General features: G+C 32.7%; 1 protein-coding gene across 1 annotated transcript in view; it reads left to right on the top strand.

Annotated features, from left to right (window-relative positions):
• Nucleotides 1–9,444: 9,444 nt before the first annotated feature.
• Nucleotides 9,445–11,471, top strand: part of LOC108908938 (mycosubtilin synthase subunit C) — a 21,051-nt gene continuing 19,024 nt past the window's right edge. The window contains exon 1 of the mRNA XM_018713129.1: nucleotides 9,445–9,618. The gene's annotated coding sequence lies outside the window, so the exon portion shown is untranslated. The remainder of the gene's footprint in view (nucleotides 9,619–11,471) is intronic.

Raw genomic sequence — 11,471 nt, 5'->3', positions numbered from 1 at the left:
CCTGTATATATGTTCTTCAGATATAATTATTTCTACATCTTCTAACAATTTTTTTTTCATCTCGACGTATGTTTTACAGTTAAGTAAGTATTCCAAAATTACTGTGTGCAATCTTAATCACTCTGGCATGGTAATATTTTTAAACTAGGGTTGAAGTTTTTCACAACATTAGAGCTTTGGGGAATGTAGCTAACTAATTATTTATATTAACAAATAAGTTCTATCCAAGACACTATTGCACCTGTAGCATAACGAACATCCAACAACTGTGTTAAGTTCGGCATTTAATTATATCGATATGTGAGTCTAGTTAGTATACTTTCACATTGATCGGTAGCCGGGCATTTCCCAGATATGTCGTCAGTTTCACAGCAGATCGGAATACTAACCAGTTATCACTGCTTGCAAGACACATATTGGAAAAATCAAATGTGAATGTATCTAAAATTAAGGAAGTAATAAAAAAATATTGTAATTATTGTTATAAATCAAATATACATACTAATTACTGGTAACAATTCCAAGAAAATGCGTGAGTTAGAAACGACAGGACACTTACGAAATCTCATAAATAAATATTTAAATTAAAATAATTGACTAATAATAATTATTAAAAAAATCGAAACTGTTAATATTAAAATGTATACAAACACCAAATCCAGTGCCGTAATATATCATGTATTTACCTTCTCACATGTATCAGTTCATGGTACTTATTCCCTGTTTTTAATTTTGCTACATTTCCCTTATACTTAAAAATTAAATTTGATGGGTATAATAGTAAGAATTTACATGCCATTCCATTTACACGAGGAAAAAGTCCTATCCGCGAGATTATTGTAAAATTGTCTAAAGGAATATAATACAAGACATCTCTCATCTCGTGAGTCAAAAACTTTTATTAGCTAACTTTTCTAATTAAACAAATAAGTGAGGAAAACAGTTTTTTCACTTTGCAGGGAAAACCATCAATTTTAGCGAAATGTGACTCTCAGACAGCTTGTAGGGAGTAAAATTATCTACAAAATGAGACTTGTTAAATTAAAATCGGTTAATAAACAAAAAAGTTATTGCAAAAAAAAAACAAGAAAAGTGCCCATTTTTTAATTTGTTTATAACTATCGCATTTATTGTTAAAATTTTATAAGACCTATGACAAGTTGAGGGTTTTGTCATACTTTAAAAGTGTGGCAAAAGTGGGCGCTGTAGGTGCAATAGTTTTCGCACAATTCTATTTGTTTATAGCGGAGACTCCAAAAGTTATGAACTTTAAGCCTCTGTATAGACGTTAATTTTCAATCAAACATGATTCTGAAAGCGTCATTGTAATCTTAAAGACGTAATTAAGCGACCTATTAAAAAATATCACCGTTTTTTTGACATTAACATTCTCAAATTGTGCATTAAAAAACTGTGCGTTTTTCGCTTATAAACAATTTGAATAACGTTGTTATTTATGCTATCTCACCGAAAAATTATTTTCAAAAGTGTTTATCTTCAGTACTGGGATTTTCCAGGCCTGGGGTTTTCTTAGTTGATTATAAATGACTGGTAAATCCTTCAATGTGTTTTATGGTTCGGTATAATATGTAGCTCAGTTGGAGAAACGTTAATGTTGAATAACATTACGGTATTAGCGTTTCATAAAAGTAATTAGCAAACAAATAGAAATATGATTGTATTATATCGTCTTTAGAAAATATTTCTGGGTACGTGTCTACAAATTATTTTTAAAATTCACTTTTAAATAACAACTTCCTATAGATAAGCTACAAAGATATCGTAGGTACTTTCATTTTTATCATTCTACATTCTAAAATTATAATTACTGAAATATTATGAATCATATGACAATTTATGAATCAGTTTTGATAAAACTGCTTTTCTGCCTAGAATCTAATATTTGATCATTTTGTTTTGTTATTAAATAGCAAAATAGGAATACTTCCACTTACGAAATAGGTAGGTAGGTAGGTACTGGGGAAACAAACGCCACAATTTTTCTCAGAACTTTCCCATTTCAATTCACTGTAGATAAGAACTTACGGATTATATTTTTGCCTAGGACTGTATTCATATGTATAATATCGTTCCAGGAAACAAACGCCGTTTAATTTTCATATTTCAAAACATCATAGTTTTTCTTAAAAAAAAATAACAAGTTTCTCTATAAAATGTGTCATCTCTGAGAGATATTTACAATATATTTTAACACACCTTGGTCCAAATAGAATCATTATTAATATAAACCTATCATTTCTTGAAATTAACATTCCTAAAATTGTTCCATTAGTATTTATAACAGGAAACCATTTACAACTGAGAATCAAGTTTTATATTTACGTACGCTAGACAGCTAGTCTAATATAAACAGTAACCTTAGACTTTGTTAATATTTTTACAAAACATCGTTATAAATTAATAAACCCGGTAGGTATTAATAAATTAAAACTATATTAAGACTAACTATTACACACTTATGGAAAATTTAGTACACATTCGGATGTCTTCCAGATAAGTGTTGGAAAATGTTAAATGAGTAAGTAATAAGTGGAATTTTTCGTTGATTAAATTAAATATAAGAACAGTCATGGTCAAGACAAAGGTACGTACATACATACCTCCTTTCAAGAAATACTTACGTATGTCCTATAAATAAAAGCAAAAATCGTTTTGTAATATTTTGGTAACATTTATACAATAGTATTTATTTTACTATTTCCTGATACTCTGGAATAATCACATTGAAAACAGTTTGACTTGTTTTTAAAATGTTAATAAAAAATAAACTGTAATCTAGTTTTTAAAGTTGATGAGAGCCAGTAAGTTTTCAAGGTAATCGAGCAAATTTTGCGTTTTATGAAGTCAAGCATAATGGTCAAATTAAAAAGCTTTCAAAATATTAATACCGTACGTGACGGAAACGACACCTATTATTAAAATCCTATTATTAATTATTATCAAAATAGTGTAAGCAGACGATAAAATTCCAATTTTATATGAAAAAAGGTAATAAAATGGTTATCAAAAGATTTTTGAGATCACAGCTTTAGCTTTTCTCCATTAATGTAATCGGCGCCAAATAAATATTATCAAGATTATAACGAGCGTTCAAATAAAAACGTGGTCGAAGTTGGCTCTAACACATTGGACGTAGGGAGTAGCTTATAGCGACCAACTTAACCTCATTTCTCAACGAGCTGTATAGCAGCTGTCAGTTTCAATAACGTTAATGACTATATAACTTTATTTTAAAGAATAATCGTGATAACAATAACAAACAATTAAAGGAGCTGCGGAAAGTGTCCCCCTCCTTGTTATAACAATAAATTAAAGCAGCTGCTGAAAGTGTCCCCCTCCTTGTTCCAAGCACTTTTCACACCTGTTCCTCAAAGAATTAAAGACATTTTCTAAGATGCTCGGGGTATTGTTAATTTCACGAATCTTGTCTATAAGTCGAGCCTGCAGATGGTTTAAATCAGGAATAGGCAGTTCAAAAATAGTGTTTTTAAGGTAAGGCCACAAAAAGAAATCACACGGCGTAATATCACATGACCTCGGTGGAAATTCATGTTCAGCATTGAGACTTATTAGTCGATTTTGGAAAACTTCCCTCAACATATTCATCGTCTCGCCTGCCGTATGTGCCCTTGCGCCATCTTGTTGAAAGTAAAAGTTTGTAATTTCGTTTTCTTCCAGCTGGTTAACAAAAGGAGCGATAATTTCTTCTCTATACCTTTGCGCAGTAAGAGTACCATTAAAAAAAATAGGTCCATAAATCCTCCTTCGATTGAGAGCACACCAAACTCCAATTTTTTGAGCGTGTAGAGGGCCCTCGACAAAAAAGTTATCTGGTTTTTCAGAAGACCACATTCTCATATTCTGTGAGTTTACGTAACCACTTAAATGAAACCAGGCTTCATCAGAAAAAAAGGTGATATTATGAAGTTCACCGTAGTTGTTTAAAAACCATTCACAAAATACAGCCCGTCGCGGAAAATCAACTTCATGAAGTTCTTGCTGACAAGTTAAACGATAGGAGAACAAACGCAAATCTTTTTTTAACACTGTGTGGCAGGTACCGACTGATACTCCCACCATTTGTGATAAAACACGTACAGAAGTTCTTGGCGCATTTTCCATTATTTGTTGGACATTTTCTTTTAATTCTTCAGTCCGCTTTTTAGGTCGGCCGCTTCCTTCTTTTCTTGTTACACTGCCCGTTTCACGAAAAACATTAACACAACGCTGAACTGCACTTTGAAAAATTTTGTACTCAACAACGCCGGGAAATTGATTTTGAAATTCTATGAAACATTCCTCAATAGAATACTTCCATATTCCATCAATCTTGCGTCCATTTCTAAAGTAGGACTCTATGATAAACACTTTTTGTTCTTGAGAAAACACCATTTTAAACGCTTTTTAAAACGAAAATATTCAAATTGATAGCGGCGATATAGCGCTTTGACAGATGACGTTTAAGTTCATTTGCTATACGCTACGCCCTACGTCCAAATTTTCAGAACCAACTTGACCACGTTTTTATTTGAACGCTCGTTAGTTTAAACTTTCCAAATGTTTACAATGCAAATAAGTACCTATCCACCAAGTCGCAAACCTGTCAATGCCAAAGAATCAAACTGTCGTGGTAGTAATTTGTAATTCGCTCTACTACGATTTCTACTCATAATGATTTATTACAAGGTCACTAACTGGGATTAGTTTTGGGGCAACGGTAATCCATCAGCGCATAAAAGTATTTGTGGTTTTCACAAGTATTTGATCAATTAAACACCTCTGTTCTGTTGGTATGAAATATGCCGCAGATGTGAGAAATTCCGACTTTTTTTTTATTAAATCAAACACTGCTACTTAAAATAATTATACAAACCATTCTCAAACTATTGTTATATAAAATTGTTTGATTCGAAAATTACTGACTACTATAATATCGATTGATATTTGTGAACAACTTAAAAACTGAATAAAAACTATAAAACAGTGTTTTGAAGTTAGAATATTGAATCACAACAAAGAAACCTCCGAGGTTTTTACGTAAAACGACATAGAAATATTGATTGAATCACGTTCTGAGTTGACTGGCGGAAATGAATTATTGCAGTATGTTTTATTAGCCTTACATTGTGAAAAAATTAATAAAATTAATTTTTTTATGATTGTGATATATACACACCTTCGTCCTAAATTGGAAACTCTAAGCCTGCCTTGAAAATCAATTGCTGTTTATAGAAAAACAGAACTATCTATCAACATTTTATAGTAGGTACATTGCCATTCATTGCGGTGTATAATGTGCAGGATCTTACAATTGTAAAAATATTTCTAAAACTATGTGAACACCTGTAAACAAAAGGTGGCAGTGGAGGGCTAGTTTTTGACCCACTCACCATAACCAGAAATCTGCCCTAACCTATAAACAATATAACAGGGGACCTACACTTTTCTCTTCCATCCTAATAGCAAAATAAGTTATTGCAAGTACGTATTATTATCAAAGTTATATTAGACTAATCTCTTTGCAAGTAATTATTTCGTGTTAATGTGTCAATATGTTTCAGTGTCAAATGAGAGAGCTATCCATAGAAAAGTGAAACACAGTGTATATTGTATATCTCTGTAATGCGATACTCAATTGTTATTTTGTTAAATGAAATAAATCATAGTGAAAAATTAGCGAAGTTACAGTGAAATATACCAAAAACATGACTAACACAACTTTGAGGAGTGCGTGAATCGATTGTTATTAAATTATGTTCAGTTCAGTTTTTTTAAGAATGAACTCGATATTCCACCTATAGGTATAGGGCTGGAAAATCCACATGGTCATCTGCCTTTACATGAGAGCGGCAAAGTAAAGTAAAGAAATCCGTGCCATAGACAAGGATGGTTACATTGAAGACGTTTCATAATCTGAATAGTCACTGTCCTGTCCGTTTCGGGTTAGAAGTGGGAGTTACTATTCAGATTATGAAACGTCTTCAATGTAATCATCCTTGTCTACCGCACGGATTTCTATGACTTACTTTATCGCTCTCACGTAACGGCCGATGAACCATGGGGACTTTCCGAACCTGTATATGGATACCAACAATGTCATTTTGACTCGATTCTTCCATAAATTAATAGATTTTGAATAGAAAAATAAACGGGTTTCACAAAGAAGCACCCAAAATGATAAAATTAAGAATTACATATTAACAATTGTCAACTATCTACAAAACTTTTATTTCAATTTTTAAAATGACCATATTGGCGATAGAAAAAAGTTACTCGAGAAATTACTTATAGGGGAAGATGTTTGTTCATATTTAAAAAAAAGAGAGAAGGCTGACTTTTTTCTCCCCGTTTGAAGAGGTCTGTTTCACATAAATGTCCCCCTTGAATTTTCAACGAGGAATCACCTTAATTTTTCGCACTTGCTTATACATATAGGTACACCCTGTACAGGGTGTCCGGTAAGTACCTCCTAATCTCTCGGGAGTGTATAGGGGAGGTCAAAATAAAACTAGTCCTTCCTATAATTTTGTTTCCTAATGTGCCCCCTAACGGAGTTATGGGGGGTCAAAGGGGTACCTAGAAATTAACGTTTAGGGTTATAACTTTGAAACCACCCTGTATATTTTAATAAAATTTTCGTACGTTGTATTACACATGGAGCTCTACGATTTGATGCTAAAATCAACTTTTTGCTATTATCAGGTGTCCAGAAACGGACTGGCCCTATCACAATTTTTCTCAAAATTTTGACAGAAGTAATTTTATCAAACTGAAAATATTATTATTAGATACTCTGAAGGTTTTTCTTTAAAAATGGTACTCTTTATTTATTTCGAAAAAATGAACGGTTTGCGAGATAAATCGGTTTTGAAAAAAATTGGTAACAAAAACAACAATTAAAATTTATTTTTTTTACATATTATTTCATGCATTTAATTTCTTTAACTTTATCAAGTCCAGAAATCTTTGAACGGGTTGGCTATACTTTATGAGCAAGTAGTGACCAATTAAAAATAACATTTGAAAAATAACTTACTTACAAGACATGCAACAAAGAACATTCAACAATGAACAAAGGTACCTAAATGTTACTTCGGTAGATGTTCAAAATGAGCACCCCGTACTTCAATGCACTTTCTAATCCTACGAATGTTTTCCCGGTGCACTTGAAATAATATTCCGTGATTATTGCGGAGATGGTCACAGTTCTGTGTTAGCCTCAGCAGAAGTTCCTCTCTACTATTTACGGGTGTTGAATAAACGTTATTTTTTAAATGACCCCACAGAAAAAAGTCTAATGGGTTTAGGTCGGGCGACCTAGGTGGCCATAATACAGGTCCGCCTCGACCTATCCATCGATCACCAAAAACATTCGTCAGATGTTGACGTACTAAACGATCAAAGTGGGGTGGTGCACCGTCATGCATGTACCACATTTCAGTTCTTATTTGAAGGGGCACTTCTTCTAACAAAATATTTAGATTTTCCTCTAAAAATTGCAAATAAAGAGCACCATTAAGTCTTTGCTCCAGAATAAATGGACCAATCAAATGATTCCCGATAATGCCAGCCCACACATTCACCATAAACCTTTGTTGGTAGCGAGTTTGAACTAAAGCGTGAGGGTTTTCTTCATCCCAGACATGTAGATTATGCGAATTAATTATGCCGTCTCTTGTAAAACCTGCTTCATCGGTGAACAAAATAGATGTACCAAAATTATGATTCCGAATATGATGCTGTAAAAACCAATTGGCGTATTGAAGTCTTTTTGGATAATCATCTGGAGACATAGCATGTACTTTTTGGATGTGGTACGGGTAAAGCAATTGTTCTTTCAGAGTTTCATGTACAGCCCATTTTGTAACATTGTTTTGCGCCGCAAGCTTCCTTATGCTATTTGAAGGATTATTAGCAACGTCTTCCAATATTTGTTCCTCTACATGAGGGTCTCGTACTCTCCTCGGGGCTCCTGCTCCACCACGGCGTGGCAAAAAGCTTCCTAAATAAAGGATTCGGAAGAAATTAGTTTCACTAACGTTTTTCACTATTTTTTTTTACCTGTTTCTCTTAAACTACGATCAACTCTTTCAAAAGTTTTTGGACTCGGCAAATGTCGACCCGGAAACCTTTCCTCATAAAGTCTTCTTGCCTCCACGGAGTTGCATAATGCTTCCCCATAAATTAGGTGCATATCAGCATATTCTGCACAGGAATATTCTTCCATTTTTAAATGTTATTTCTAACGGCTTAAAACGAATACCACAATAAAATTGAATTTTTATTCTGTCACGCGCCTTTGACAAGTACTTTAAAATCAACAGGGTCTAACAACGAAAACAATAGAAAAGAACTCCATGGAGACAAGAGCAATAATAATTTGTAGATGTATTTTGGTCATAGATGTTGATTTTACAAGAAACGGCATTATTCATTCCCTTAATTCACCACCAGTAAATGTTTATGGTGAATCTGTAGGCTGGCACTAGCGGGAATGATTTTATTGTAAAAAAATAAATTTTAATTGTTGTTGTATTTGTTACCAATTTTTTTCAAAACCGATTTATCTCGCAAACCGTTCATTTTTTCGAAATAAATAAAGAGTACCATTTTTAAAGAAAAACCTTCAGAGTATCTAATAATAATATTTTCAGTTTGATAAAATTACTTCTGTCAAAATTTTGAGAAAAATTGTGATAGGGCCAGTCCGTTTCTGGACACCTGATAATAGCAAAAAGTTGATTTTAGCATCAAATCGTAGAGCTCCATGTGTAATACAACGTACGAAAATTTTATTAAAATATACAGGGTGGTTTCAAAGTTATAACCCTAAACGTTAATTTCTAGGTACCCCTTTGACCCCCCATAACTCCGTTAGGGGGCACATTAGGAAAAAAAATTATAGGAAGGACTAGTTTTATTTTGACCTCCCCTATACACTCCCGAGAGATTAGGAGGTACTTACCGGACACCCTGTATAAGGATGGTCCCGCTAAAATCGTTCCCTTATTTTTCTCTGTTAATCTGTTAAAAAAACATAATCCTCGATGACGGAAATGCTACTACATTCAATTGTATTTGCGGTACTGGAACAATAACGGAGGAAAAGGTGGCAAGACTTTCGCCTGATCACCTGCAGATCAACATAGACGCAATATTGACAGCCTAACGACTTCGCCTCCGCGATTTCTAAGCGGGCGGTGCCGATGCGAAGGAAACCACAAATTGCGACAACTTTAACCGACACAAGTAGCGGAAATCCATCAGCGACCGAACCAGCGACGCAAGTAAACATTCAGCTTGGTCATCTCGGTTTCGGTGAAGCTGGGGTTTCACAGGTGGGGGGGAAACGGGGACCACGCTCGCTTCCCCACTTTACTGAAAAAGCGCTAAATTGCGTCCGACTTATTTCACGCAAGGCCTTAATATATATTTTGCTTCTTGGGTGCGCGCCTCTTAGTTTTAACTTGCTTTGACTTAATTTGGCGGGAGGGTGCTCGAAGTAGTCGATTTTTTTTTCCTAACAGTGCGTGATCCTAAGGCAGTTTATTAATTTAGGAAACTTGTTTTTATTCAAAGGACTTAGATAACAAAGAAGTAAGTTCCCCCTTTTTCTTTAAATACATTTAATTTTACTTCCTATTAAACTATTTCATAATATAAAATAAAAAAATATTGGATCGCTACTTTCTGGTCCTATTTTTGTCTTTTTCTTTGTTGAGAGCAAGTTATGTTTTCCATCACATTCCTTTTTAAAATTATCAATAATTCATTCAGTGCAGATTCATTAATGTCAGATTTTCTCAAACTTATTTTTAGGCGTCATTCAGTATTATATCTTATTTTTGCTTGTTATTAAGTCATCTAAGTGTTTCATAGCTTAAAATTAGATATGATTTTGGAAATGTTTAGAAAAATACAAAATACAAATTATTTACTGTACTGGTATTAAATTAATGTAAGCATTGCTGCCTGATCAATTTACACCGATACAAGATTATGAGCGTACAACATAAGTGCATAATGTTACCTCAAGACAAAAATGCCTTTAAAGTAGATTTTGTTACATTGAGTTAGCTAATATATTAACACTTTTTTTATGATTAATCCTTATATACATATCAGATTATACAAATACCTGTATATATTTTGGCATTTACTTCTAGGACACCCTGTATACAAGGTTCTAAAACAGATTGTTGTTAGAAATTATATTACCTATAGTTAATATATTAGCTAAAGTTACATGAGTCAACTAATCCATATAAAAAATAAAATTATTTAATATTTTCTTAAACGTACAATTATTAATAAGTGATTAGAATTACCTTGACAGCTCCGTAATTTAAAGCAATATTTTCTATTATGTAACAACTTATTGCCGTATTCAAAAACATAAATAACTTTGACATTTAACCGTTTCATAATGACGATAATTATGTATAAAACAATTACAACGTTATTCACTAAAATAATTTAATAGTTCTAATTAAAATTCCCCTTCTTGCCCATAAATAATTAAAACAATTACATTTAATGAATAATGCAGATCAAAGTAATTTTTAAATTAACATAATTAATTATTTGAATTAGTGTATAAATGTTAAGTACTCCATTAAATATTAAATTAGACATACATTAGATTAGGCTATATCTGAGCAATCTCTAGGTACAGAATAAAAAGTATGGAAAGTATATACAAGGTAATCTATAATTTTCTTTAATGTAAAACGTCCTGCTGAGTTAGAATATGGAATTAGGACAATAATTGAGCCTCACTTGAAAAAGACATATCCGAGAAACGATTTTTTTAGTGAGAAAAACTGTATTTTTCAACAAAATGTGTACGTAATGTATTACAAATTTTTCAACAATAAATATTTATACAATAACGTTTTCTCGAAACAATTTTTCTAAAACTTTCGTGTTTAAAAATTCGAAATTTTTAGTTATACTTATACAGGATGATTAAAAAAACCGCTGACAGACTTCTAGGGTAAGTAACACGTGAAAAATTAAGACTAAAAGTCTTAATAAACATAGGGTCGCAAATGCCTCCTTAACGAGATACAGGGCGTCAAAGTTTCTGTAAAATTATAGCGTAAAAATGACAAAAAGAATCTTATAATCTAGTTTGCTTAACTCACTTGTACACATTGACATTAGTGACAGGCGATGTTTAATTTTATTTTGAATAGCACAAGCCTACTATGCGAAACTAAAATGAATGAAAATAAAATTGGATTTACAAATTTTCTACAAAGGTGTTTCTCTTAAAAATGGTTGCTTTAATCCAAATTTTGCAAGAGACCAATTCGATAGACAATTGAACACTTTACACGAAAATAGTGCCCTTTAGACAAAATTAGCAGTGGCGCAGAAAATATTTTTAAAAAAGGGTCACGTTGACCCCGTCTCTACGACACTGCTGCTCATAAAATTTTGAGCAG

Source organism: Anoplophora glabripennis, unplaced genomic scaffold (assembly GCF_000390285.2).
Source record: "Anoplophora glabripennis isolate ALB-LARVAE unplaced genomic scaffold, Agla_2.0 scaffold373, whole genome shotgun sequence".
Taxonomy (NCBI): Eukaryota; Metazoa; Arthropoda; class Insecta; order Coleoptera; family Cerambycidae; genus Anoplophora; species Anoplophora glabripennis.
Note: the sequence above shows the minus strand (reverse complement) of the source record. Positions and strands in the feature narration are given on the sequence as shown.